Source organism: Myotis lucifugus, unplaced genomic scaffold (assembly GCF_000147115.1).
Source record: "Myotis lucifugus unplaced genomic scaffold, Myoluc2.0 scaffold_414, whole genome shotgun sequence".
NCBI classification, from domain to species: Eukaryota; Metazoa; Chordata; class Mammalia; order Chiroptera; family Vespertilionidae; genus Myotis; species Myotis lucifugus.
Window position 1 is genome coordinate 855,569 of NW_005871462.1, and position 7,669 is coordinate 863,237.

A 7,669-nucleotide genomic window follows, 5' to 3' on the forward strand; every position below is an offset into this window, starting at 1 on the left:
AGTGCTGCCTCCCCCCACCCCTCTGCCAGCTGTCAGTCTGTTCCACGTACCCATGCCTCTGTTTCTATTGTGTTCATCAGTTCATTTTGTTCATTAGATTCCACACGTAAGTGAGATCATATGGTATTCGTCTTCCTCTAACTGGCTCATTTCACCTAGCGTACTAATCTCCAGGTCCACCCATGCTGTCGCAAAAGGTAAGACATCCTTCTTTTTATGGCATGTAGTGTCCCATTGTGTAAATGTACCAAAACACTTTTATCCACTCATCTACTGAGGGGCACCTGGGCTGTTGCCACATCTTGGCTACTGCAAACATCGCTGCTATGAAGAGAGGGGGCATGTATTCTTTTGAAGTGGAGTTTCAGGAGTTTTAGGATATATTCCCACAAGTGGGATCACTGGGTCAAGAGGTAGTTCCATTTTTAATTTTTTTAGGAAACTCCATATGCTTTCCACAGTGACTGCATCAGTCTGCATTTCCTCTGACAGTTCACAAGGGTTCCCTCTTATCCACAGCCCTACCAACACTTGTTTGTTGATTTATTCATGGTAGCCATACTGGCAGGTGTAATGTGGTACATCATTGTGGTTTTTGATGGTGGCAAAAGATGATTTGACATTGGGTGGTGGGCACACAATGAAATATACAGATCATGTATCATAGATTTGTATACGTGAAATCTACATGATCCTAGTAACCCATATCACCCCAATAAATTTAATAAAAAATAAAATACAAATCCCTAGATAAAGCCTAAGGACATAATCAACCCTATAAAAATGTATGCAAAAAATATCTCCTAGATAGCTTTCACAATAAAAATTGAAGCAATCTAAACATGCAATATGAAGTAAATGGTATATCCATGAGAAATATTATGTAATCACTTAAATTTTATCTAGAACAAGTTTTAATGTTATGGGGAAATAATTATACCAAAATGTAAATTTATAACATAAAGGGTACACTACATTGTATTTCTCTCTAAATTCGCCGCCAGAAGAACATGCTGTACAGCAAGAACTGGAAGGGTATGTACTAAAATGTTAATCATCATTCAGGGTACTGAGACTATGCATATTGTTTCTTCTTTTCTGTATTTAAGAATTTGTCTCAAATAAGAAAGACGTATTATTTTGAGAATTAGAAAAAAGTTAAAAACTAGAAAAACATTTCTATGAAAAAAATGTATTCATACAGAAGCTCAAAAATCTACAAAAAGTGTATGCATTTATGATCTAAACAAAATCCATTAGATGGTTTTAAATATACTCTTATGAGAGTTGCATAATTCAGTTCCCATCACCCCTACAGGTAATTTATTCCAAAGGATAAAAATCAAAAAACTTGAAACTTAACTGCAATTTTTTGTTTCAATTTGAATCCATTACAAATTAGTGAGTTGTACCAATATGTCTATTTATATCACATTCTAACTCTTTCTTTTACTGAGCAACCAATTCCTTTCATCTTTACCTTGTTGTGTTTTCTTATTTATTGTCTCTTGATTATTTTATTCTCTATCATCTCAAGTTCTCCGGGTGCCAATCTCCAATTTATTGTGTCCCGACTGTACCTCATGGTGGATCATTTCCTCACGCAGTCTATAGATTTAATTGTGAGCACATCTTTAGCAAGGTGCATTGTTGTTGTTGTTTGGTTTTTTTTGTTGTTGTTTTTTGTTTTTCAGATATTCCATGTGCCTTGACTCATAAAAGTGTACCCTAAAGAGATTGTGCATCTGCTTCTGTCACAGCTCTTGGGAATTTCATCCCATTCAGTTCCCATTTTTATACTAATATCTGGCCTTCAGAATTTCAAACCATATGACCAGTACTGGTTCAGATCTTACACCTTTGCGTGGAGTTTTAATTTCTCAGAGGAGACCCCTTCTTATGCACAAAGCTCCTAAGGCACAAACTCTTTTAGACCCTGGATGTGGTCTGTCTAGTGCTCTTGTCACAGAGGGGCCAGCTCTCCCAGGATGCTGCTCTTAACCAGCGGTCTGAGTTCCGGCCACTTGCCTGGTGTGAGCCCTCATTGTGGCCTCCATCCTGGTATGGACACTAGAGTTCCAGCCCATGGTCATTCGGACCTCTGTCTGCATCAGTGCACGCGGGGATTCTTGGACATCATTTCATACGGGTATAACTGTAGTTTTGAGTTCCATCCTCTGTTATGACCCCCAGGTGTTTCTTTTCAGAAAACAAACTTGCTGCATTCTATCCAGAATCCTACTGTTGGGAGTGGGAGCAGTTCTGCTCTTGAAGCTTTTGGAGTGGGGAGCGTGGCCTCAGCTGCATTTTGAGTTCAAAAGTTTCCTAAACAACTCTCAGACCCTGTTATTAGCACAATTGGTGTGTTGCCGTCTGTTCTGAGGAGGTGCACAGACATTAGCCATTAACACCTCCTAGAGCATCAAAGTTTTCAGTTTTTACCTTTTAAAGTAAATACAAATCTCTTCCTATTTGATAACACGATTCTCACTTTATGAAATTCTGTATGTGTAGAACTGTTTTAAATATCTTATCTTTCATGTTTGTTGAGTTTGGCAAAAAAAAAAAGAAAGCTAGGAAGTAGGAGGTTACTCTGGACTGTCATCATCACCCTCTTAGGTGTCATCGGAAGGCACCCTCCACACAGTTATTATCAAATTCATCTTTAAAAGTAATCCCTGTGCTTTATAACAAGCAGAAAATGACATTTACTTTATGTGTCTTTTCCTAATTTTTCATTTTCATTAATTCCAAAGTATAGTTTCTTCAAATACAGAATTTCTCACGTACCTGAAATGGTTGCCTAGTTACCGTAAGAGGAAAATGAATTGGATCTCTTCCCTCATGGCAAGTCCATTCCTACTCCTCCGCCAACAGCCCAATAAGGAAAACTGCCGCCTACCTTGTGGGCATCCCCGCCTGTGCCCCTCTCCGGGCCAGTGGCGCTCTTGCTCCTGAGAGCTCTGGCTCTGGCGCCCATGCTCTCCGTATCCGGAGGAAAGATGTGAAGTGCGGAGGGTTGGGGACAAGTAGGCTCAGCCCAGGGGCAGTTCATTGGCAGGTTCTGATTTCTATCTACATCCCTGAGATGAGGTTCCCTCAGTTATATGACCCCTAAACAGGGTAATGGTGGGAATTATCTTTCAAAATCAAAACTGTTTCTGACTGTGTAAGACATCATCAAGACTTTTGTAAGCTCTTTGTCATTTGTCACATTATTGGCTTTAAGAGCGTTTTCTAAGGGAAGGGTGGGGAGTTATTGCTCATTTACAGCAGAAGCTGCCCAGGACTACAGGCCCTCAGGTGTCCGCTGGGCACACCTGGAGCATCCAGGCTGGCACTGATCTGAGACCTTTCTTCATGCAAGTTTCCCTTTTCACCAAGGATCTCGATTCAGTGATTCTTTCTAAATGTTCCTCGTCTTTGCCCAATAGGTGGGTCTAGCCCTCTTATTCCATTTCCTTCATGTCTCACCTCCACCACTACTGAATTACCCACATGTATTGCCATCCTTTTGGCATTGTTTCTATAAATGCTGACTCTGGCTAATACGTAGCTTGTAGACTAACAGCATGCTTGTGTAAGATTCCTAGGAACTGCCCTGGCTGGTTCTGGTCAGTGGTTAGAGCGTCCACACTTGAACCCAAGTGTCACGGATTCGTTTCCCGGTCAAGGCACGTGACAGGGTTGCAGATTTGAACCCTGCCCCGGTTGGGGTGCGTGCAGGAGGCAATATATGTGTCCCTCTAATCTTGATTATTTTTCTCTCCCCCTCCTTCCTTCCTTTGCGCTCTCTATAAAAATCAATGGAAAACCTACTTGTGGGTGAGGATGAAAAAAAATCCTAGGAACTAACTTCAGAAGATACAGATGCCGACCTTCAATCATCCCAGTTCCAGGAGTTTTGCTGGCCTTCAACCACAGAACCAGGATGACCAAGACCAGGAGGACCGAGACCAGGAGGACCAAGACCAGAAGGACCGAAACCAGGAGGACCGAGACCAGTAGGACCAAGACCAGGAGGACCAAGACCAGGAGGACCGAGACCAGGAGGACACACGCAAGACCATCGCTTGACCAGTTTCCAGATGTGTTGGATGGACTGTGCAGGACTCATGCAGAGAACTTTTCCGTCCCCTCCCCTTGATATCTTTGTTTGCTTTCCCTCTCCTTCCTCATGAAAAGCCCAGCCTGCACTGAGATATAGAGACAGACTTTGTGACAAGAGCCTCCCCATCTTCTTAATTTTCTGCACTTGAATATACCACGTTCCTTTTTTACCAACATCTGTCTCACGAGTTTGGCTTTCGCGGCCCCCCGGCTCCTGAACTTGGGTTATGGTTAAAACTGGTAAAGTAGGTGATATGGGAATCGGGCCAGGACCTTGGTAAGTCATGGTGGGCCCAGCCTTGGTCCCAGAGGGCTGTGGCAGGCTGACTCCATGGCAGGGGTTGCAGGAACTTCCTAGCAGCTGCCAAGAGCTCTTCAACTCATGGACGTCTTGCTCTCCCTCTCAGGGCATCTGGCACCTGAAACGCTTCGCTGGTGAAAGGAAACGGGGGTCTGGGGAGTCAATGGACTCCAGAGCTGGGTAACGTCTGGTGTGTACAACCAGGAGCCACTGCCTGCCGTTTGGGGTTCTTTGAATCCTTTTGGATTCCCTGGGAATCAGTAGGCACTGCCTGGTGACAGGCACGGCTCAGGGACTAAGAAAAAACCCAGTTCCCAGGTGTGGGATTTGGTGGGAGCACCTTTTGGTTTCGGTATTTGAATTTTGGTGTACTGTTTGCTTTTCTTCTTGCCCACCTCTTGTGGGGTGTCTTACTAATTGTGTTCTTGATTTGAAGTAGTATTACTTGAAGAAACTTGCATAGGAGCCATACTGCTATAGAGGTGCCTGCTCCTTCCTGTTTGTCCAGCTGTAATTTTGTGTGTGAACCTTGACTGTTAAGCATGGGGGCCTCAGCCTCAGTACTGAGTGGCAGCCCCCTGGGTGGCATTCTGGCCACGAGTGGTCCACCTGTGGTTATGAGCCAATGGCCAAGAAAAATATGATTTTTTTATTATAACACAGCTTGGCTTATGTATATTTTGGGGTTTGAAGATCAGTGGTCCCTACATAGTTCTTCAAACTACTAGACTATGTTGCAATTGAAGTTGTTTTGCCAAAGACCTCAGAAATGTAGGTGGGCATGCTCCAATCCATTGAGAATCTGAATAGAATAAAAAGGAAGAGGGAGGGCAAGTGCTTGGCTCTCTCTTCTTGAGCTGGGACATTTATTTCTCTTGTTGTCAGACTTCAGAGCTCCTGGTTCTTGGGCCTTGGAAACCCAGGACTTACCAGCCCCATTCAACCCCAGTTCCCTTCCAGGCTATTCTCCAAGTGGACCTGAGACCCTGCCTGGGAATTCTTTAAGCCTCAAGACAGCCCCAGGTGGGGAGGGAATGTCTTGATGCTGTGCCTCATCCCAGAGAAACCGGCACACAGGAGCTTGTGTGATAACGACAGTTGGCCAACCCATGTCACGGACTTTGAGGCACAGGGGGGAGAAAGCAAGATCCCTGGGGAATGAGAGATGGTGGCTCAGCCCAGCACTTGTCCCCCCAGATTTCCCTTTTTGGGCCGTCATCCTCCTCTGCTTGGCGGGACTCTTGGTAATCACCACGTGCCTGATCTGCTGTTTCCTGGTAAGCGAGGAAATGATGCTTGTCTTCCTGCTATAGGGTTGTAAGAGTGTTTTATATACAGTCATGCATTGCATAGCAACATTTTGGTCAAGGATGGGCCCCATATATGATGGTGGTCCCATAAGATTATAATAGAGCTGAAACATTCCTACCACCTAGTGACATCATAGCCTTAATAAGGTTCTGGCAAAGCACATTACTCAAGCGTTTGAGGCAAACACACCTCCTGCGTTTCCAATTGCATCAAAGTATAAATTGTGTACAGGCCATAATACTTGATAATGCTAATAAAGGACTATGTTACTGGTCAGGTATTTACTATACCATACTTTTTATTACTATTTTATTTTTATTTTTTAATATATTTTATTGATATTTTTACAGAGAGGAAGGGAGAGGGATAGAAAGATAGAAACATTGATTAGTGAGAAACATTGATCAGCTGCCTCCTGCACACACCCTACTGGGGATGTGCCCTCAACCAAGATACATGCCCTTGACTGGAATCGAACCTGGGACCCTTCAGTCTGCAGGCTGACGCTCTATCCACTGAGCCAAACCAGCCAGGGCTTTATTACTATTTTAGAGTGAACTTTTCTACTTATAAAAATGTTGGCTGTAAAGCAGTATGGCGTGTCACACTGGCAGCAGCCTCATACATCTCATGTTTACTACATGTCTTGATTTCACCATTTTGCTTGTGCTTGATTTAATTGTGTGTGTTTTTTATAAAGTAACATGCTGTACGGGCAATCCTCTAAGGGCACCTTTCTCAGGTCATACCCTTGTGTTACTTGCTGTATGACTATATTAGAAATACAAGTCCTCTGATAGACACATATTATGCAAATATTTTTCCCAGTCTGTGTGTGGCTTGCCTATTTCTTTTCTTAACAACAGCAGTCCTTGGGAAAATGTACCGGAAAGTCTTGAGTTTGTCATGGTGGTAGAGTTACCACTACATGTGAGAATGGCTTGTGCCCATGTAGTGCTTATAAAAAGTAGCTTAGTGCTGTTGCTTCTGTAAGTTACATACACCTACAGCCATTCCACTCTTAGCAATTTTTCCAAGGGAAATAAAACATACATCTAGGCAAAGAGACTTGTACACAGATGCCCATGAGAGATTTTTATGTTCTAGTCCCCAAATGGAAAACAACCAAGATGTCCACCAACAGGTGAAGGATAAGCAAACCGTGACCCATCCCACCATGTGATCTTCCTCAGCAATAAAAAGGAAAGAATTCATAATACACGCAATGGCATGTAAATCTCAAACTATGCTGAGTGAGAGAAGTTAGGTAAAGAACAGACTGTATGATCCCATGTATAAACAACCTTTACAAAATACTAGCTATTCTATAGGGACAGAAATCAGGTCACCAGTCGCCTGGGAATAAGAATGTGTCTGCAAATGGCAGGTGAGGAGGAATTACACAGGAGCCTGAGGACACTTTTGGGGTGATGGGCATTCCTTACCTTGATTGTGGTGACAATTCAATAAGTTATAATTGAAATTATCAAATCATTCACATTAAAGGTATGCAGTTTATTGTATGTCAATTATAACAATTATGCTACAGTGTTAGGATTAAGAGAAAGGGAAGAAGGAGGATTATAAATGGATACTAGAGGGACCTTGGTAGAACAAATGAGAGTGAAAAGGGGGGAGAGAAAGACAGAAAGAGTTAAAAGAGGAGAAAGGGAAAGGGTAAAAAGACTGATGGATAAAATTAAATTTAAAAAGGAGAGGAAGCCTGGCTGGTGTGGCTTAATGGTTGAGCTTCGACCTAGGAACCAGGAGGTCATGGTTTGAATCCTGTCAGGGCATATTCCTCAGTTGCAGGCTCAGTTCCCAGTAGGGGTTGTGCATGAGGCAGCAGATCAATGATTCTCTCTCATCATTGATGTTTCTATCACTCTATCTCTCTCCCTCTCCCTGAAATCAATTTTTTTAAAAAAGTTTAAAGCAGAGGAACAC